We start from the raw sequence: 23,469 nt of genomic DNA on the forward strand, positions 1-23,469 counted from the left end.
GGCCGCCGCCAAGCCGAGCGCCGCGCCCATTGGCCGAGGCGCTCCCATTGTCCTGACCAGAGCGCGGCGCGGGTTGGGCGCGGCGCGGGACACGTCACGGAGCAGGGAAAGGGCGCGCAAATATAAAAGTGAGCGCAGGGAGCCGGGCGGCGGCGGGGCCCGAGCACGGCGGGGCTGCTTGGCCGGCGCTGCGCTGCGCTGCCAACTGCGAGGGCCGCGGGCCCCACCGCGCCCGGCCCCCGCAGCTCCGTGCGGACCCCGCGCCCGCCCCGCCGGGGGCAACGAGGCGCCGCCGCCGTGGGCGCTCCCGCGCCGCCCCCCCCCGCCAACACGCCGTGCGGCCGCGCCGCCCCGCCGCGGAAACCGGGGCACAGCCGGGGCTCGGGAGCCGCGCCGAGCCCGCGTGTTCCCGCTCCTCTCGCCCGGCTCCAGCCGGCACACGGCGCTGTCCTGCGCTGCCGCGGTGGGGTCCGCGGCGCTGCCCCCTCCTCAACCTTTGGGGGGGGGGGGGGGAGTATGTCTTGTTTTGTTGCTTGGGAGCTTATCCGATTTTTTTTCTTTTTTTCTCCTAGAAATGGGTAAATCACATGTCAGAATAAGAACCGGAAGGTAGTGGGTTTGGTTTTTTTCACCCCTGGGTGACAAGGAGCCCGCCGGAGTGGCCAGGTAGCGCCCCCCCCCGCTTCTAAGTTCTCAGCGGTCCCGCACGGATGGTTCCCGGGCATCCCGGTGCAGGGCCGGGCTGAGCCGTATCTCACCTGTCCTTCGCTGCCGCTCCTCTCCCTGCTTTTTTACTGTCACTCGCACCGCACAAGTCAACTGTAGAGGACAAGTGAACAGGAGAAATACCTCTTTACGTGAGCTTCGCTGTTTACATCTGCTTTATTGATGCAAACAACCCTGGGAGGAGCGCTGCGGTGAAAAACCCAAATCCACTGCTCTGCCCCGAAAGGCATTTTCACCCCCTCACTGTAGTACGAGAAACTCGAGTGAAAAGAGGTGTACCTTGGTCACAAATATTCATGCCTTAATAGTTGATTTCAACAACGCTTTCTCAAAATCTTCTATCTGTGAAGTTTTGGAAGGGTCTGTGATCTGACACACGAGGATTTGTCCTATTTTCATGTTTAGGTGGCCTAAAAGACTTAAGGATGATACAGACCGCCTCTTAATGTCACCTGTTACTCATATTGCCAGTGTAAAAACAGTTTCAAGGTAAGAATGGTTTTTAAGATGTATTCATCTGATCCCCTTATTTACAACCTAAGTCCAGTAATTTCTGTTCTAGATCCAGTGCCCAATCCCACCTTTCTTCTCCATGAGCTGACACTTCTTTCAAGATATTGCTGGTGAGAAGGCAAACAAATTCCAAATCTTCTATCACAATCATCAGTCATTTGGCAAGGCATGGTGCTTTATGGAACAGTGCACCAGTAATGACCCTAATTATAAACTGCCTCATTTGTGAAGAAGTGCCAATGGACACAGGAAGACAGTAGTTCTGCCACCTGAAATTCTGCAAAAATACATGAACAGTAAGGAACACTAATGTTTGTCTAAAGGAAAGGTTTTAGGTGTTTTGTTTTTGTTTTTCTGATTTGTGTCTTAAAGTTTAAACGTTTATACAGAATATGGAGCAGAAGAAAACTGTAAAAATCACTAGCACTTATATAGCCTAGCATGCAGAAGCTGATAGCTTTGCACATACTGAACTTTAAAGTTTCCTCTGTGAAAACCAAACCTGAAAGGAAGGCAAAGAAATGCTTTTATTCCCAGCTGGTCTAGAGCAAAAACTGTAGTAAAAAGCAAGCAATGAGGAGGTTCCAATTACATGACATACTCCTGTAAAGGTTTTCTTCCATCTCTGCTGGTTATATGCTGAGGCCTGTACAGGTTTGCATATCCCAGTGGGTTTCATCTGCAGCCCTTGATGACACACAAAAAAACCCCAATTTACTCATTGGTTGCAGACAGTAGCAGTTTTAAGGAAGCAGTATATGTTTCTTCTCTTGTTCATGCTGTGCCACATCCCTTCTGATACTTTGCAAACATGCCTTCTTCTGCAAGCCTCACTGAAGTTCAAATCTGTTTCAAATTACACTTCACAAGACAGGCACACAAGATGCCTTTGACTTCATGCACAGAGGCTTTGCCCACAGAATATTTGGGTCATAACAACCCAGTACAACTGCTCCAGGAAAAAAAAAAGTACGCATCTGCACAGGAAGTTTCAAAACCTCTCTTTAGTAATTTTTGTGTTTTGCAAACTAGAGTATACTTTGGGAAAAGTCACACGGATTGGATGTCGTATTGCAAAGCAAGAGTAAGACTATTGTCTCAATTTAGATAAATGTTTTAAAATACTTCAGGTTTTACGATATCCTTTGTAGCTAATCACTTGGAAACTAATGGAAATATTGGTAAGGAACCTTTTGGTTCAACTCATTTTCCATTCAAGGCAAGTTGAACTTGGATGGAAACATCAGCTACACACTCATCCTTTTCTTAAAGCATCTTTTGTTTCCATTTTTCTTAAGAATTAACAGAGAGAGGCCTCTCTAAAGACAGAACTGTTCTTCTTAACAATGTATTGCTGAGTAGGAACAGAAAAGTTCCAACTGAATGATGCAAACAGTTTTATTTTATTAAAATTATCCTCTCACTTCAGATCATCCCTTATGTAGCTCTCTAGCAAAGACAAATATGGATGCAGAATCCCAAGAAGTACAGACTACCTGGCTGGCAGTAAAGCCTGATCCAGAGAGATGCAGAGTGGGAATCTCATTCTCCCCTGCTCCCAAAATAACTGTGAAACACCTCGGTGAGACTACTCCAGCAGAATTTTTGAGGATAACAGTATATAAAGAACCTTAAAAGTTTTTGCCCACTTTAGTACTGTGATTGCTGACAGAGGTGGGGAAATGCATCAATTCCAGGAGACACAGGATATGGGGCAGCACACCTCCCATGCCCCCCACCTTCTCTTACAAATTGTGCCTTCTGTGAAGGACTCTGCTTACTCCCCAGTGGTTTTGGCTGGAAGGCAGATGATTTCATAACTTGCTTTGACAAAGAAGAGATTCAGTGTCGTCACAGGACCTCCAGATTTTGTCACTCTGTCCTCCCTCCCAAGGAATGAGATCATTGTTTCTTTGGGTCAAAATTAAGAGACTACTACAGGCAAAATGGCACAGTAACAAGTAGCTTGTCAGTCAAATCCAAAGTTCCCATTAGGCTATTTTTAACGAGATCTGAAAGCCTTTTTCAACAAAAATGTTACATTTTCAGCCCAGACCAGGAGCAAAACATCTGCAGAGACAGGGCACCTGGGCACACATACTTACGATGGAACTGCTGGTAATTTGGATTGTCACTGCTGCTTCCTAACACTTCCAGTCACACGGTCGATAGGTTGTTCACAGCATATTTGAAGAAAAGCACTGGCCATATTTGCCCTCTTCCTGAGGCTGCAGTGCCAGCCTGTAGACAGCCCAAATGAACACAGTTCTCAGTTGCTTATAAGATGTAGACTTGCAACCGATCTTTTCCTCTGGTGCCTTATTTGAAATTTTTGGGAGATATTTTAAATATTTCCTTAAAATCATTTCTGGAAGAGAAAGACTCCAAAGAAATGAGACTTGGAGTGTCTGCGAAGAGTAACAATGTATGGAATCTGCTTTGTTTTTCCTTTCTGTCTGGATTTGCTCACGTTGTGTCAGGTAATCTGTATATATAGCTGTCTCTCTTCCATTAACCAACAGGGTTTCAGAAGACCATTTGTCCACCCACTGCAGATGAGTGGCTGGCTAGTGGTGTGCCAGTGAGTAGCAACTGTGGAGGAGTGGCAGACACACAAGGTAACCTTGGCTGACTAAAGGAAGCGGTCTGGGAGAGGCAGGCAGGGAGCAGGGATGGCACTGGTGCCGCTGCAGTGATTTCCTTGCCAAGCTTCATGTGTGAACCAGCTAATTTTTGCTGACATGTGAGCCCTGCAGACAATTCCACTGTTTCTAGAGCTGATACATTCTTAAATCAGGGTCAGTAGTTACACAGTGCTTTTATCCACAAAATGAGTAACATGAAGATTTGCATGCTTCTTGAGGAATTAACAGATATACAGTAAAGTATCCAAGTAAACAGATTTTTGTAGCAAAAGTGTATACCTCACACTGTTCACCTTATGAAGTGGGCAAAAGGAAGAAGATACATCAGTGTGGACTTTTCTTCTGATGATCAGTATTATGACGAACATTTTTTACAGTGAACATGGGTACAGAAAGTAATGATTTTATGGTAAGGTTAAGAGCTTTACTACTATGAAATATAATTCCTTTAGCATCTTATTGCTTATGCATAAGTACATAACTTCTTTAAGTGCTTCTGTGAAGCTCTTGATGTGGAGTTTCAGACAGATGGGAACTCTGTTCAGCTTCAACAGCAGAAAGGAGTTCAAAAAATGTTCTTTCAGGACTGCACTATTTCTGAAATCGCTGACCTGCTGAGATGTTTGCTTTGCTGAGAGCACAACATGCAGTGCAACATTCACTTATCTCTTCAACTTTCTGGAAACATGGCATCAAATATTCAATTCCCTCCAAAATCTCCAGATCATTTATGTACTGTACACTCAAGCCTACCACTGAGATAAGAGTTAACAGCTGCTTCTAATAAACCCAAAATGCTACTGTCCACCTTCACAGACACTCCTCTAAAGGCGTCAGTACTCAGTCTCCCTCACTCCAGTCAAGAGACAATTAAGCTTCTGATGCTGACACCACTATTAGACTTCTACACCTGAACAGGCAGGATCCAACCAGGCCTAAGGAGATGAAAAATACTGGAGAATCTCTTCCTTCCTATTTTATCCAGCCCAAAAGATTCAACAAGATATGTACCCTCACATCCAGGCCTCCTTTAGATAAACCTCAGTGCTATGTGTCAAATTGGAAAGATTTGTTGAGCCATGTATAGTGCTGGGACAGAGCTACTATTCCCTTATCTATATGTTTTCTGAAAATACACAATATATAAACATCACCTGACCTCTACTCTGATCCTTTATACAAGACTCTATCTCCTTCTGCAACACAGGCTAAACCATCTGCTTCTGAGTATGAAGATGACACCTCAACACCAACATATTAGAAAGCCTACCACAGACTTATCTCCACAAAACAGGAAAATAAGGTGAACTTAAGGGGTGTTGATATCCAAAAAAACAGGGGATGCAGCACACATCACTATTTAGTATCTACACAGCATCTACTGTGATGTAGACTGCACACAGTTACAGGAACTGCTGGAGGAAACAACCATTTGCTAACAGCTTCAAAAAAAGGAACTTGCATAGTTTGACAGGACAGTCTTACCCTTTTGCTGAGCACAGCCAAGTGTATGTGGCTGTCACTAAGTAGTGTCTGCCTCATCCCTCACAAGGAGTGCTACACAGTGGAGTGTTTCTCATTCAGCCAAGGAATTGTCCACGTACCCAGAAACTTCATGAACTTGTTAACTTCCCAATGAGATACAGTGCTCAAGGAAGATTACAAGTACTACAAGTTATCAGAGTAACCACTTAGGAGGGCAAGGAACATATCCTGGAAGAGCACAAGAAGCCTCAAAAAGCTGTTATCCTTTCTCCATCTCCCTCCTTTCTTTCCCCATTCTCTTCTCTTCTCCACATTCCTGTGCAAATGTAAGATGAAAAATGTGCTGTGGCAGGTGTACCTGCTCACCAAATACTCCTTAGTAGCATTATTTAATGAGAAAGTAATTCCTACCTACAACCCCTTTCCCCCCACTCCCAGAATAGTTATCCAGTATATATTGCACTGCATTGGGTGCTGCATTGGTCAAATACCTACCATTATATGCACCCATCCCAATTTATTACTGGTTTAGGAAGGAGGACCACCTCTTAAATGGCTGTTCAGAGAAATGAAGTCACACTAGTATTCTCACAGAGACTGTCTCCAGCTTTTATCATAATCATCCTGGTTTTTTTTTGTTTTTTTTTTTTTTTCTTTTACTACCTTCTTTCCTAGTGCTGAAATCTCCCTTTATTTAATGGTTCTATTCTAGGATTTGGGAGACTCAGGAGAAGAAACTGAGGCAACCTAGGATGTAAGAAATTACATACTTTATATTGACTAAGCCTGTGATACCAGAAGGCACTCAAGGGAATGCGCACTTCTCTCATCTTTTTCCAACAGCAAATAGTTGTTTTGAAAAGGGCTCTGTAAGTTCATCATTGCAGGGGGCAACTTCTACCCAGTGCTACTGAAATCTGAGTAATAACTTTTTCATTAACTCACATACACAAACTTGTAGCCTAAATCTATTTATCTTAGCACTTTTTAAACTAGAGGCCATTTACCTTTCTATTCAGTCCTTAGTCACCTTTACTTCTTTTCCAGGATTTTTAGAAGATTTTAAGTGTTTTACATTGTTTTAATTCTCATTTTTTCCTCATTTACCATGTTTCCATGAAGTTTCATTTTGCTGTACTAAACGAAGTCCTTTACTGCATATGCCCCAAGTTTCACGGAGGGAAGGAATGCTGCCGTAACAGAAAGACATACTCCCTCTGAAGTCAAAAAGCAAGTCAGTTTGGACAGAAAGACCTCAATTTTTGTGAGACACAACATTAGACAAACTTGCATTAAGCTGATGAGCAGCACTGAGAGTTTAAACAGTCTGTAGTTGTTCAATTTAATGAAAATCTGATAGTTTCCAGGAGGAATAAGTGTGGGGCTGGGAGTGCAGATTCAATTCAGACGCTGATATGCATGATATGCATAGAAGTAATTGGGTAAGCTGAGATACACTGACCAGGCAGGCATCTGATTAGTCTCCTTCACGTAAATTTAACTCAACCTTGTCTTCAAGTATGAATAAAAATAAAAATCAATAGCCACTCCTTTAGAAAGAAGTACTGAAAGAGTAAAACTTTCAAGAACCTCTTTGAAGCTATGGATTTTTACTGTTTGAACTGTTATATAACTTAATGGTGACAGCTTTTGTAACAAAAGAAATTCTCAATACTATGTTATTTCTTCTATTACAGACCACATAACTGTTCTTGGGTTTCCAAATATAAGCAAGTAGCTACTTACAGGACGTAAAGGATGTAAAGGACAGCCATTCAGTCTCTATTTCCAGTGGCCTGCAACAGCCTGTTACTAAAAAATGTTTTTCATTCATCCTATAAAATTTCAGCAAGCATGTATCGCTGTGTTAAACATAGCAATTAAGTTTTGACGTATTACTGTTGCTTTACAATTATTATTTTTATTTCACTTCTATCTCCTTAAAAACCTCACATAAATATTTTTGCAACCCATCCTGCACATCCCCTCTTGCTCTTGCTGATTTTTGGATCATTTTAAAATACTGAAAAACATATACATGTTTTTAAAACGATCCATCCTTTTCTGTCCTCTAATAATTACACTTAGACATGCAGAAGTCATATCAGGTAGTTATTTTATCTGACCTTGCAAAAACATCAATTTTTAACCATACTAACACAAGAGTAACCAGAGAAGTAATTTTACTTCTGTGTATGTGACTAGTAAAATACAGTTTTGTTTCCTTCTTTAAAAGAAAAAATAGAGAATGGATAGAAAAGAGCCACAAAAATCATCTGACAATGAGAAAAAAAAATATTAAGAACCATAAAAACCTCAATCTGTTTAGCTTTTTCTTAAAAAAAAAATAAAACAAAAAAAAATTGAGAAGGAACTTGATTACAGGGTAAAAGCACCTTCCTGGGGAGAAAATAGTGAGTCCTAAAGAGCTCTTTAATCCATCAGAGAAGGCATAACATGAATCAATGACTGGAAGCTGAAGGCAAACAAATGCAAATGAAATAAGGTAGAAAATTTTTAGCAGCAGGCATGATTACTACTTGTATTATCCTAGTACCTGGAAGCCAAGTCATGGATCAGGGCTCCAGTAGGTGCTGGTAAAAAAAAACCTCAACCCAACCCACCCATTCCTCTCCAAAAAAGATCCCCAATACCAAAACCAAGAGGGGGAAAACAAAACAAAACAAACAAAAAAAACCCCCATCACTCCTAAAAGGTAACAAAAACACGTAAGATGAAGTAACATAATAAATCAATGACAATATTATCTGATATGACAGGCAGCAGTTTCAGGCCACGGTTTCACGATACAAAGTGTTGACTTGAGATACTGGCTTAGGGTGATTCTGTTCTATCAAGACTGTTTCACCCTGCTCCCACAATTTCTATACAGCTGTGAAATGATGAAAACTGACACTTATTAAAAAAACACAGTGTTAAAAGCAGGGGTTTAATTTTTTCTTTGCAACAAAATGATAGTGGAACTGATACACTTTTGCAAGCATTTTGATTTTCACGAATTGCAGTGAATGGGCTGAACAAACTTTCCCCAACAGGATCCCCACCTGAGCTCTTTAGAGGACATCCAAATTTGCTGAGCGGAAAGACTGCATATCCTAGAGAAAAGCATGCAAAATCCAAGTATGAGATTGTTCTGTTTTCCTCATAGCAAATCACTAGCTTGGTGACCAAATCTCAAGTGCCATCCACAGATAAAGTAGACATTAACAAAAACTGGAACCTAGCCCATGGTCTGGCAAGATTTCTCTGAAAAAAACCTATCATCCTAATGAAGTCTAACATAAAAGACAGAGAGATGAACTTGTGATTCCCAACAAGACTGCTCTGGCACTGGAGCCTACACACCTTGGTAGCTTAGAAACACAGCGGGCCACTACGTTTTGACTGGGAAGAAGACTAAAGGGGCAAGTCGAGAGCAGTATCTATTTGTGAAATCAAGGATCACATGGGTCGCCCCTGAAATTCACTGGGGAGAGAACTGTGAGACTGGGAGTATCTCCTCTTATTTTCCAACAGAAGAACACAGGAGAAAAGCCCACCTTTGATTTCCGTTTCTTCATTTTGATTATTAGCAGACTGCAGGAACACCCCCAATGTCTACAGCACTGAGCAATTCTGAAGGAGCTAGTTTCTTTAGCTGGGAATGCTGAAGAGAAAACAAAAGCTAAAAAGCTAGGGTCAGTGCCACACAAATATTCCCTGAGACTCAAAAGCAAACTCAGTATATCCATAGCATTTACTACCCAGCCTTCTTCCTTCCCTTCCTCCCTGGAGGTGGCCAGCCTCCTCCCACCGGCTGATGTTCTGTATTTCACTGAGCTGGATATTCACGTCCACATGCCAGACAGGGAAACTGTTACAACCAGTTCTAAAAGCCTTCATTTTTCTCTTGTTCCTTGTTAAAAATACTTCAAGCTATATCTATAATAAGCTACATTAAAGGAACACCATTTCATTGCAAAGTTTAAATACTTAAAAGCCTTAGTATTCGGCCTCATGTGCTCTGCTGAATTTTTCCACGGGACTGTGGCCACCCTGTGTGTGCAGGACATGCAGCTCAGGAAATGAATCAGGGTTGTGTATCAAATTAGATTATTTATAGGTTGGTATATGTGTTTGCTCTAGGAGTTATGCAGAGAACAAGACAGACAACTACAGGAAGAAAGCGATGGGCATGTGGTTAAGGCAGTTGAATGCCACACAGGAACACTCAGTTCTGCCTTTCCCATCGGCTTCTGTGAGCAAGGAGCAAGTCAGACCAAGCACCTTGGCAGATGGCCACCAACCTTGTCTTCCTCATTTTCTGGGAGTCCAAACCGAAACACCTTGGGCCTTTCACACAGAAATGCAAAACAGATGATGATAATGGAAGATTTGGCTCTTGAGGGAGAAATGGAGCTGGAGGCAAAAGGTTAAAAGGCAGGAGAATCCAATTAATTTCATTGACTTTACTACTGACTGAACGAGTGGCTCAGTTTTCTCCTTGGTCAAACAGGACAGCGGTGCTTTTCTGTTGTTCTGGGAATATGCAAAAATTCATCAAATACTGTGAAGATCTTAGCTTACAGTGCTTACAGAAGCACTGCAATAAACCAACAAAACAAAAAAAGGTTTTTCTCATTCTCTATATACAGAGAAAGTTTTGATCTTTTAATATGTTAATTATCATATATTGCTATGGATTTGCTTTTAAAAAAATATAAAAAATAAATACTAACATGCATAGAGATGAAATAGATCTGTTTTACCTCTCAAACTCTTTTAATGTGATTTTGCAAAGTCCTTTTCAGCTTCTGTCAGGGCTATAACTTTAGTACTCAGTGAAACTGCAAGACAGTCATATGGAATAGACAGGGAACAGCACTCAGTGTAATCAAAAGATATTCACTGGCTCACAAAAAAATAAAAATATCCTTACTCTCAGCTGTATGTCATGTAATCACAGCCACAGAAACAGAAAAGCAACAGGAGATCTAGTAAAAGTTAATGCCTTTTCCTACTTATTTTATTGATCTGCATTAGAGTACCATGATATTGAAAGCTTGCAGTAATAATAGGCTACTAAGTTTGCAAAATAAAATAAAATAGATATACTCTGTGTCCACCAAGGAAAAAACAAATCTAAAAGTTCAGAATAGTTTCAACAGTTACTGTGACTTAAAAATCTGAGTTAAAAGAAATATCACAATGATTAAAAACACAGGTGATCATCTCTATTTTAGATAGGAAGACACTAAATGTAAAAATATAACACAATAATGAGAGAAATCATGAGATATTGGCACATGGCAGAACATAAATATTTTAACAATGTCTGACAACATCCCAAGCACACAGAGTCTGAGTGCTACTAAGGTGATGTGCATAAGACTCAAAGACAATACTGGTTTTTGGATAATTTTCATCAATTAGAAGCAAATAGACAGGAGAAGGAAATAAAAATTTAGGTTCAGGCCTACAATCAGATCTTCAGAGTAGGAACTCGCAGTCATCCAGGAGTCCCATCAACTCAGTCAGGCCCCATGGCTATCAAGGTCCATTTGAACAAATCCAGTGGCAGGATTAGGGCCTAAATATGTAAACAGAAAGAGGATGAAATCAGGTAACACTGTGCACAGCTCTAATTAAACTGACATCAAACTAGTCACAGAAAAATAATCTGAGTGCCTAGACCATGACAAGATCTACGTTTTTATCAGAAAATGCTGCAGCTACAAGAAAGGCTACAGTGATATCTTAAAACAAGAGGCTCATACAGCATTAATTGGTCACAGTGTATTTCCCTTCAGGCAAACATCAGTACCTGCAGTGTGTTTGCTCACTTCCTGCGTGCTGCTGCTTTTTCATAGTTATATATAATTTGGTTTACTATTTGTCATAACAGAGAGTAGCCTAAAATCATTAAAGGTGATATATTTATCTTCATTAATTCATTTCCAGACATGTAGATTTTCAGCCTCTTAGTAACATGGCAGCAAAAACTAACATGAGATAATCTCCCCATATTTTAAAACACTGTAGAACTGACAGAAAGTAATAAAATTTCTATAAAAAGTGTCACAGTTATGCCTACCTGAAGGTTGTGAGAAGTTCTATCTTGGCAGTGTTTCTCCCTAATGTTCCAATAAAACCCCATGGTAGCATGCACCTAGTATCATACAATTGCCAATGAAAAAATATACTGTCTCAAAAAAATGCCTCCCTTATAACGAGGTTTGCCCACTGAAATACAGACTTTAGTACATCAGGAAGCTGTGACAGCAGCAGCAAAGACACTCCAGGAGTATCAGGTTTATGGTGCATCAAGCCCACAGACTCACAGGCTACACTGCGGAGCATCACAACATCCAAACGTCAACACCAGCTCTTTTCATCCACCCCAGGAAAGGGTCCATGCTTTCTCTCTAGCTATGACTTTCCCTTGGCTATCTGTCAGCCAGGAGGGGGTAACAGCCAATTCATCATGCCTGTTAAATGTTGCTGCACCTTGCACCTTTCACTGGTCCAACCTCTTTGAGACAGCCAGACTAAAGACAGAATGAGGTTCAGGAGTATAATACCATTCTTCCCATTGCTATAGTAGAGTTATGCCTTCAGAGACCAGCATGTAACCAGATAAATCGGTATGAACACACTTTCTACACAGAAAAAACATTCAAGACTATCAGCTATCTCTGATTACTTTTGTATCTCCTACAGGATGGCTTAAGATGCAGCAAGATCCTTTGTATAAAATAAATTAATAAGTGTAAAAATCATCTCAAGATACATGCGTACATTAACATGAAATTCAGTGAGACGTTGGTTTGCCTATAGCACTGATTGAGAGGTAAGGACTCAAACTGCTATTATTTCTAATGGACATTTAGAAGCCCTTTTTGCCAAGATGAGAAACTGACTTTACTGCAAGTATTTATGAATGAGGAAACTCAGAGGTATGCAAGGCAGATGAGATTTCCAAAATTTGTGAAGAAAGGTAATGGTTTTGTCTTCTTAAGAGTTGGTGCTAGCTCAGGATAGATATAAAAATCTTTATTTCCATTTTAATGTTGAATTCCCACTTATATACCACATGCATGTCCAAAACTGGTGCATGGTAAAGCACCTATAACACTGTATTAATGGTGCCAGATTTTGGTTGTTTTATCTCAAAAGACTTATGGACTCAAACCTGGCTGTCACTCTGTAAGCATACTATGGTTGAAGAGCTGAGCATGCCAGCAGGGCAGATTTGCTCACAAATTTACCATTTCACAAATTTTTAGCAGGCAAAGAGTCATTTACTGCCTTACCTGGCTATCACTATTCTTTCTCTGAATAACCTGAAACTATTGATGGGCTATTATCAAATTCCTTCCCAGAGTTACATTTCTGAGAAAAGGCAATTTTAAATGTCTTTTCCCTGAGCATACTACAAGTTTTAACTTTTTAATCTGGACACCTAACAACTAGATGCCTAAGACAACCTTTCTTCTTGCTCTTGAAAAAATGCATTAACAGTTTAGATTTCCACACCTGGTGGAAATGTATCTATTAAAAAAATAATAAGAAAGAAAATAAAAAGCTGTTTGATTTTTTTTTCTTCAGTTATGCCTCCTTGATACTAAAGTTTCCTCATCTCTGGTTTAAGTGAAAAATACCTAGAAGCAATCGAATTCATACCTATTTTCTACCATGCCCATATGACTATGTGCCAGTGGAAAATTAGCCAAGAGCAGATGTTATTTCCTCTGTCCTTTCTCAACCTATGAGTTCTGGGATGTGCTGAAGGGGGAAACAAAAGATGACTGTGGCTGGTATGGAACCTGACTATAAAAGCCTCAAGCAAACTGAAAGCTTCCTCCTCTTGGGGAGAATTCTTACATTGTCAGGCAGTATCAGGATAAGGAAAAGAATCAATTATTATTGAAATACTGAAATACTACAGAGTATAGTTATTAGAAGACTTAACTTCATAATGTAATTGTAAAGAAATTACTGTATCCAGTGTTCACTATTACTATAAACCAAATGAAAAGATCAGTGCATTCCCAGCAAATACAAAACATATCTTTTCATCCTAGGCACCCTACCATGACATTACAAACCAAACTCAACAATTAATGTCCAACCCTTTGTGATAGGTAGGGATATATTCTAAGCAATATTATGTGGCAAGCAATTGCAGGAGTGAAAAACCTAATAATAAATAATATAATTATATTTGAGGACAGATATATACAGTTTCCATATGAATGACTTGATTGGTGGTGACGCACACCAAGCTGCATAGCCACACCATCATCCTGCCTATTGCTCAGACATATAACTCTAGCATCACCTTAGATCCCAAATATACTCCAAATCCCAAGATTCATATTCATAATTTGCAGCTACTTTCAGTGCAACATTTCCAAGATGGTATACTCTTCCGAAGAGCTGAAGTATTCAATCAGGTTAATCACCATCATCGTTTGATTCAGCAACATTTTTTCTCTCTGCCTTTAAGAAACACAGCCTAATATTGCATGCATTCACTCAGAAAACTGCTGCAAAGACCCTTTTCCTAGTTGATTGCTTGGAGAACACATCAGTCTCCACAGCTCTCCCTGGCTACTTCTGCAATATCTATTGCTTGTCTTCAGTTTCAAGGCCCATCCTTGCTTATCACCACCACACCTATTGCTCCTTAATCTTTGTAAGGAAGACCAGCTGTGGTTTGCTACCATTTGAAGCTGGAACAATTTTCATGAAACATAAAGCTTAGAAGACCATTACACCATACCGTCTAATTTGATTATTATTTTGTGTTTGGCTAAAACACTTTCAAAACCCCCACTTTTTACTGGTAAAAAAATAAAACTCAAGAGACGCTTCTTGCATCAGGAGTCCAGTTCCCAGCTCCTCTCTCACCCACACACTGTATTTTCACACAAACTTCTTATGCTTTTTTCTGTTTTGTGCCTTACACTTTATGGAAACTCCCTTAAATATTTGAAAACATATTGCATTGCTGTTGTTGAAAGCTTTCTCTGAAATTCAGCTTACTAACATGACCCTACAGCCCCTACGAGCGAAACGTGTGATAAGCAGTTATATACACATCACGTATTTTTAAGTGTCTAAAGTAAGCAAGAGTGAGATGTAGGAGACGTATCCTACTATACAGTAAATGGAGAGGCTCCTGTTGAGAGTGATTTGGTTGAAAGAACTCCTGAAACATTCCAAACTGTATAAGTCTCTGTATAAGCTATGGAAATAGCCTAGGCCGATCAGTCTTTTGATTTACATACCTGAGCTGGATCTCTAAAGTATGAATGTTGCCCTAACTACTAGCATTTCCCTTCTCATCTATATTTTATATATTTTATTATTATATTTATTAGCGTATATTTTCTGGTTTCAACTGTATTATATTTACATTGCCAACATTTAAAATTGCAGATCATCTTTTCAGCCCATGTCTGTGCGGTGCCTAAAATCAAAGGAACTAATATTTTACAATTACACAAACAAGCATTTTATTAAACAGTACCTGATCATGTAATTATCATAGAATTACACACACAACCCTTGTAGATGATGCACAGCTGTGTGCATCAACTTCAACTTTGGTATTTCCTAAATTCCTCAATCCTATAACAAAGAGCTGGAATGTGTTCATGGTTGGCACCAGCTATTTTCTACCCAGTGTGAACAATGGGCAAATCCTCAAGAAAATTCAACACAGCAAAAGAAGAAGGGAGAATAAGAGAGATGGGAAGGTATGGGTGGATCCAGGACACATACAGAATTTTTGGCAGAAAAAGCAGAGTGGAGGAAACAAACTATGGAAACCCTTGTCATGTGCGTGACACATGTCATAAACTATTGATGAGAAAATGGTAAAATGCAGGACTGGTAAAAGCAAAAGTAAGAAATGGAAGGAGTCCCTTCATATATGTGAAGAGTTCATGCCCCACAATGTACGATTCTCCCTGTTAAACTCACTGAACTTGAAATCTACCCTATTAAAAAAGAGATTTCAGTAACATAAAAAGTTCCCTAAAGCCCAAAATAATGAAGCAAACCCCACTGACATATCTTATATGCTAAGAAATTCTCAGGGTCTCCAAAAACATGCTTATTGCTGGGAAAAGGATAATAAAACATTATGAAAAAACAATGAGCTTCAAGAAATTAGCTGAATAATCAAATAGGAGTCCCACACAAATTTAGAAATCTAATCCTAACACAAACAATAAGCAAAAGCCATACTAGGCATCACGTAAAAAAGGAACAGAATAGAACAACTACGACTGATGATAATCTAGTTCTTGCTCCAGATCTAATGATCTAGATAACAGAAAAGTTCTTTCATAGCCCGAAGTAGCAGGAGAATGCATACTGAAGCAAGCAAGCAAAAAAATGAGGACACAGGCAATCATAGATCAACACCTAATAAAAATCTAAACAGGGAAAAATATTGGATTAAATGATTGATTTCATTATAATAGATTTCTTTAATAGCAAATAGTTAACTACAAAGTGTATTTAAAAAAAAGTGTTTGGTCCTATGTTATGGTATAGTGATAGGATTGCTCTATTTAATGGAAGTTGTTCATTATGTCAGTTATGGGAAAGTACACAAGTTGCTTTGGCCTCAGGAAGGAACCAGGGCCCACTGCAGCAGTTTAGTGAAAATCTCTGCTCAACACCACACTACAATCAAAATAAGAGTAATAAAACAGGCAGCTTAAACAATGGAAGAGAATTAGAAGAAAGCCAGTGTAATAAGATTATAAAAAATCAATGCTCTGACCTTACCAGAAAAAGAAAATCCCATATGAGGTAGAGGTCACCCCTTCTCCAAAAGGGTACTAGAAAGCTGGATAGGGTTCAAATGTGGACAATAATACACATGAGAAATTCCTAGGAAGAGAAATTAGAAAGTTTAAAATCCGAAGTCTTATACATGGACATGTAAAATAATCACTGCTGTAAAGACATCAGATCAGACATTTCTATGCTTGCTATCTTACAAGACAAGAAAACAATACAAAGAAACATCCAAAGTACGGAAAATTCAAAACTGACAAGAAGAAATGTTTTTTTCACATCATATGTCATCCATTCATATTGATTGTCACGGAAATTCAGTTATTAATCTAAATACAATGTTGCTATCAATGATATTATAGATCAAATCAGTTACTACATAAAGAAATCAGGAAGCAACTTATTTGGAGTTAGTATCAACTGAAGCTTAGGATGTATTTACTAGTGAAACAGGAAACTGTATTACAGTTTAAACAAATATGGTAATGCCTGTGTAAAAATATCAATTAAAGAAAAAGAATAGCAACTTGATCTCATTATTAAAATTTTATTTATGTCACAGTAATGTTTCCTACAGTTTGCATTAAATTCTATTAATAGCTCATTAACAACAGTATAGTTATACCTAGAAGATTTTGAAACAACTAAAGTTTGGACACATTAAGCTTTTATGGAAGCAGCAAAGGCAAATACATGATAAAATGAAAAACAGCACGACTATAAACTCATTTTCTCCTTCACTGCAGGTTCTACCTAAAATGCAACTTTTCGTGATTTACAATCCCAGCCAGCTTCTTAGAAGTTTGTCTATTCTTCGAAGACATGACATTGAACAGTTTTCCCTTTACCACTTTTTTAAAGAATTATTTTAACAAGTACTCTCATCACAGATCTTCCTAACAAGCACCCAAAAAGTGACTACTTACTGATCACCCACTAACAAGGCAGCTAGAATTAGCTTAAGCACTAAATCCTTAGTATGCCACCACTTTACTGCCTGGTTATCTTGATCAGATCATCCTGGTTTAGTTTGAAATACATATTGTCACTGCATATACTAAAAACCATACTGTCCTGTTGTATTAGTCACTACAAAAACATGGAAAAAATTATAATTTTCTCAAAGAGCAGTGAGTCCTAATTTTACTAGGATAGGCAGGGTAAAAACAAAATAGAGTGTAAGGATGTGGCTTCATATATTTTATTTGATTTTTCCCACTGTATCTGGGAAGGTGAAGATAATATTCTATTTTCTGAAGGTGGTGGAACAGGAGAGGCTGCCAGCACTATCAATGGGAGGTTGGCACTTGCTGGGGCTAGGGCAGGTAAACAGGGCAGAAGTAAATGGCCGAAGCATCACGCGGTACAGTAGAAGGTATAAATGAAGACACAAAACATGAATAATATAGAGCACACAGAACCAGAAAGACTGCCTGGGAACTCTCTCTTGGATAGAGAGTATACAGCTTGTACTAGGACACAAGAAACTGAGAAATTTAAACAGCTACATGAACTTCACGTGATGATACTCAAATGTAGGCATGGGTACTGGTTCTGGCAGAGAAGGGAATTTCAGCCAATGGGCAACTATGAGTCTAGGAAGACCTTACTGCCTGTAATGACAGAAAAACTGCCTGAAATAAAAGTAAGCTAACAGGCTGCACAAAGACAGTATAAAATTTCTGAACCCAAAAGGCAACATACCTTTCCATCTATGTCCTGAAAGCAGCAGACCATTCACCACCAGGATATTGGAACATAAAAATTATTCTCCTTGTGTAACTTACTCTGTTTTGCTGTTTTCACAGGCTGCATATTTGAGTGAAAGAACTGTTACTTGGCAGATTTGCCTTTCAGTTGCATAGCTTTTGCCTGCAAACATTTTAATAACACACCCTACTGAGAAATACTGATCACTTTCTAAAGTAAAGGGAACATTTTGCTTTTCTAAAGACATTATATGCTCAATAGGATGTTTTGAATGCACCTAACTTGAAATATACTTCACTGTACGTTTACCTGCAAAGTTGGCCCATGCTTTTTTTCCCCGTTTTAAGTGAACAGTGGGTAATAGCAATAAACTAAATTCATGGGGGAGAAGGTGTAAACTAACTTCATTTAGGTGTGAAGGAATTTCTTGTTAAGGGCACTTCTTTGCTCATTCCAACAGTATGAAAGCTATTTATTTGGTAATAAAGGTTCCTGGACTGAAACAGACATTTCTGAACTTGTTGATGATTAATGTACAGTTTAAAAGAGCCATTACTTTGTGACAGGCACTATAGAAGCCAAGTGTCAGATAATATATCAGCTTCTGCTCCACTTTAATTCAGCGGTCAGAACTCTTATTTTTAACATCTTGTTTTAAATATTATACGGTAAAGAGTTCAGCAGGACACGCAGTAGTTGGGAGTGGAGGCAGCACACCTGCCTTGCAGTGTTAATATCACGTAGGCATCAAACGGGATGTACTTTAACATTATCCAGGGCACGTTTTTGAACACGAACGCTTTGCCACAATCCACTGTGTAACCACTAAAGGAAGATTTAAGTTTATGCCACACACGCACGAAGGAAAACTGACACGACGGCGGCGCGGAGCGGGCGCGGCGCCTGCCCCGGGCACCGGCTGGGCCGGCGGGCAAAGGTCCCTCCCTCGGCCGCGACCCCGGCCCGGGCCCGGCCGGCTGCGGGCGGCTGCTGCTCCCCGGGGCCGCCGGGAGGGAGGGAAAACGCAGGGAGGGAGGAAGAAGCCGCCGGGTCCTAATGCCGCCGAGCTCGGGCAGGAGCCTCCCAAGCGACGCCCTGAGCATTCCCAGGGAGAGTCCTCTGAGCGCGCTGGCTCGATCAGTGATATCGCGGAGAAACCCCCCGGACGTGCTCAAGCGCAAAACCTCCGTGTGCTCGGAGACTGGCAGAGCTGAGCACAGCCACGGGTGAAAACAGCACCCCAGGAGAAAAGCACTGAAGGATTCGACAGGAAAAGGAAGAGGTACCGGCAGCCCCTGACATCGATGCACCACCTCCGTGCTTGGAAGAAATCGTGATTTGTTCCTCAAAACTCAGCGCCTAAACTTTGCCTTGAAGCTGCTCATCTTCATCACACAGTTCAGGAACAGAAAAAAAAACGCTCTGAAACAGGTGGGAAAGTGAGAGAGCAGGACTAAAACTGTACATGCTGTAGCAGACACGAGCAAGATTCCAGGATCTCTCTAGCAAACCAAGAAAGGCTCTTGACAAGCCAAAGATTCAGAACAGAGAAGACTGCAAGAAGTACAGTCTGGTGAGGCAGCTTTTACACCTGTGCACGTGGAATGTACCAGCATGTCTGCTTTCTGCCTTGATCTTGCTACTTAGGTTTATTACAAGCAAATACAGCTATACAGGAGGCAGCAGAGATACCACCCTATGCACCTACACTCCATCCTCTCAAACACATCTGTCTGGCCAGAGCAGTTATTTCTGATGTATTTTCACTTTGCTACCTCCTTCCTCTCCTTGCCTATACTTCAACATCACTTGAAGAATAAACAGTAGTATTGTTACATCTTTATATGTTTTATACCATTTTAGGGAGACACTTGAGTGACCCGAGATGACTTGATCTGGAGTGCTAGAATTAGAAACAGGATTGAAATGGTTACTAATCATTACCTTCCAGCACTTCCTGTGGAAATTGTGATCAGTTTTGTTAATAGGTGCATATCGTTTTTATTAATGTGCTTATGGTCTTAAAGCCTAAACCTGACAAGGGATGGGATAGACAAGCTCCACATCAGTGAAAGTAGTTATGTGAGCAATCACAACCTCCTCCTGAAAATGAACAGCGACATAAACAGAAAAAGTTGCACCCAGTGTACAACCATGAGAAGTGTTAAGTGAAAAATTTATGATAAAGAGTGGTCTTCCCATGAATGCATCTGTTCACTTTGGCATAAACTCCTCCGCTACATACCATGTATGGTAGAACAAGACCATTATTTAAAAGCCGGAATACCTGACTTGTGATATGTTGTATCCATCCTGTCACAGCAATGTCTTATTCTTATCAAAACCACAGCTCTGTCACCTAGAGAACAAAAATTCTGGAGCCATGCACATATTTTCAATATATGAATCAAGTCAAGCTTAGAGTTAATATTATATGGCAGATGAAAAACCCCCAAAAGTCCTAAGGATTCAAAACAATCAGAAAAATTTTACTTCATGTACTTTTCAAAACTTTTTCTCTCATCTCACCGCTGTGAGTGTGCATCCTTTCTCCCTATTACAGATACTAAAGAACCTTCTTGCAACATTCTGGTGCTAAGCTTCTGTAACGTAAGTGATAATTTATCTGATGTTACTAATAGGGAACTCTGGTTTGTCTTTCACATCCTTATAGGACAATAAAAAATTAAATTGGTAAGAAAGCCAAGATTCAAGGAGAGCTAAGATAACCAGGGGCCAAATGGTTCAATCTAATACTAATTAGTGTCTTTACAATGTGGAGAGCATTAGATCTGTGCTATCGACTTCCCAAATAGAACAATTTCTGAATCTGTCTAAATACTTTAAAAATACACAGGTGGCAATGCAAATCAGTGACTTCTATAGTCTCTCATCAAATAGTCCAGAAATGAATACACTGAAACTGTGCCACTTTATTAAATAAAAATAAAAATCACTATTTTTCAGTTCCACCTTATGCTCATATGACAGATGTAGCTTACAAACTAAGCAAGTTGTGTGAAAAAGAGCAATCAGACATTGTAAAGCACAGCTTTTTGAAAGAATGTATATTGAGTAATTGCTACCACGCATGTCCAAAGTGCACAAAGCTTCTCAAGGATCCAAATGGGCATGAGAGCATCTTCCACATTTTTATGTGTGATGGCATTGAGTTTCACTGTGGGCTGCAATAGTGAGGGCATGCCTTCAGGCTGGCAAGTTCATTTAACATATGAGTCATTCAGTGTGGAAACAACATAACAAATATCCACAAACTAATGAATTGTGAAAGAACTATAACATTTTCCCCCTCAGGCTTGCACCTACTAAAGTGTCACAAATTAAGTCAATATCACAGAAATGATTCAGCAAAAGAGGAATTAAGCATTAAATTGCAGTCAACTCGTTTACAAGTCAATCACTTAACTGGTTTTACTTGAAAGAATACCAGGCAGTACAGTCATCTCAGAAAAGATCAACAGAAAAAGACACTCCAGACTTGACTTTTATAAATACTGCAACTAAGGTAAGATACCTCTATGACATGGAAGTTGCAAACTAGGTTTTTCTTCATTGATATCATCCTTCAGAATTTGAGGGGATTTAAAATTAAGAAGATATAATTCCCTTTTCCCCTCTAGATGTTGGTTTAAAATGTAGAAAGATAAAATAACTACCAAACAGTTGCTGTGCAATGAACCTGAGTGAAAAGATTAGCCTTGTAAAAAAAAAAAAAAAAGAAAAAAAAATTGTAAGCAGCCTAACTTCCTCATCCCAAGTTACTATATTAGCCTACAGAATTATAGCAGTTTAAAAACCCACTTATAAATACACCAAAACAGGTATCTAAGCTTATATTCATATATCTAACATGCATATTTGTACAGGGCAGCTGAAGGAACCTAGTATGCCCTAAAATTACAGTTGCTGATTTGTGTTTTGCATTTTGGCACTGGAATAAGTAAACAGCACTTTGAGGGCCAGATTTTATCTCCCTCCCAGCTAGAAAGTAAAAATGAAAAGCTGAAAGTTACAGAAAGGGATATTTAATAGAAGTCATTATTAGTCACCTTCCATACCCACCTAATTTTAAATAAGGAGACTGCTTATGCACTTATATCAGACCTTTGGAGTCCGGCACAGACCTCTCAGGAACTCATCCACCAGGCATTCCCTGTACTTCCTCTCCCAGTATCTTATTGAGGATACTCTGTTTTAATTACTGCTGCCTTAGGTGCCTGTTATGATGCATGTCCATACTGTGGAACTGAACACGGTGCAGTTCCCTCTGTCAGCTTAGCTGGTACTCTGTCCCCCCCTGCCCCGAAGATACACTACTGTTTTCCTGCTCTCATCCGGTGCCCATAGGAAGTATCTGTGTTGGCATAAGGATGCATCTGAGCTCCTTAACCTTGCCTCTCAGCAGGGCTAAGGCCTCTGACAGGCACGCACTGGACTGAATGCTGTTACCAGTCTCAGACATTAACCACCAGCCCTCTGACCAACACACTCTATCCGATTAATGCCTAATCTGCTTGTGAATCAGCTCCTCAGCCACCACAGTTTTCTGCATGGCATGAGAAAATTAGAAGTCCTTGAGGTGTGTCAAAACCCCAATGTCACTGGCAGTAGCACTCTGCTGGAACAGCTGTATCAGCTATGAAACTAGTTCATCAGAAGAGCACTCAGTGTCTGTGCTGCTCATTACTACATAGCATATACATACCCAGCACCTCGAAATACCCTTACAAAGAAGCTTTAAGAACTGCCAGCTGCTACCAGATCAGTTCCACAGCAATATCAACCACCAGTGGGATTCAAAGAGTAGGAAGAAAGAGGCACACATTCTTCGTAGATTTCAACAAGTCAATATATAGTATATACAGGTATGAATATGGCTCTGGTGAAAACAAGAATTTTTCCTTAAAGAACTGTTGGCCTAAGTTATTTCAAATACTAAATTAAAAGGAATCACTTCTACTACAGTACAGTTTCAATAGCACTTTCACTGGTGTTTCTATTTGCATTTTCTAATTGTGTACATTACTTAAATACTGTGAAACTTCCAACAAAGTAGTATCAGTACAGTAATTTAGCATGCTGCCATTATATGTGTTTTAACCTATATGAGGATTAAAAGTTTCCAGCTTTGATTAGTTTGTCAATAATTATGTGTTTCTTATCTCCTGCAAAGTTGGATGCAATGCCTGTTAGAACAGTTACATGTGTAGTGGTGAAATATGCCACCAGGGGTTAGTTATAACATACTCTGAGCGAAAAAAGAAAAAGCTGTGTTTTTTTTAAATAACAGTTCAAAAATATTCAGTTCTAAATATTCAGAGAAACAGGCTCACAAACAGTGAGCCATAAATGGCTACTAACAGCCTCTCTAAAATAACTTACTTTTCTAAAAAGATACTTTCACTGTTTTTATATGCAAGAAGTCACTGCTAAGTAAAGTTGTTGTACGCTGCTTCAGAATTTAAAATGCTGCATGATATAGAGCAATCCTCCTACTTTTCACATTTTAAAAGAAAAATTTGTCAGACAAATCTTCAGAGAGATACACAAA

General features: G+C 39.8%; 1 long non-coding RNA gene across 8 annotated transcripts in view; it reads right to left on the bottom strand.

Annotated features, from left to right (window-relative positions):
* Nucleotides 1-8,305: 8,305 nt before the first annotated feature.
* The window catches only part of LOC126648437 (uncharacterized), a 35,007-nt gene continuing 19,843 nt past the window's right edge, over nt 8,306-23,469 (bottom strand). For all 8 annotated transcript variants that reach the window (XR_007630809.1, XR_007630805.1, XR_007630806.1 and 5 more), the window contains 2 exons: nt 16,176-16,280; nt 8,306-10,959 (listed from right to left, as the gene is read on the bottom strand). This is a non-coding gene — a long non-coding RNA (uncharacterized LOC126648437). The remainder of the gene's footprint in view (nt 10,960-16,175; nt 16,281-23,469) is intronic.

This window comes from Myiozetetes cayanensis, unplaced genomic scaffold, assembly GCF_022539395.1.
Source record: "Myiozetetes cayanensis isolate MyiCay16 unplaced genomic scaffold, myiCay2020 scf5-8, whole genome shotgun sequence".
Lineage (NCBI taxonomy): Eukaryota > Metazoa > Chordata > Aves > Passeriformes > Tyrannidae > Myiozetetes > Myiozetetes cayanensis.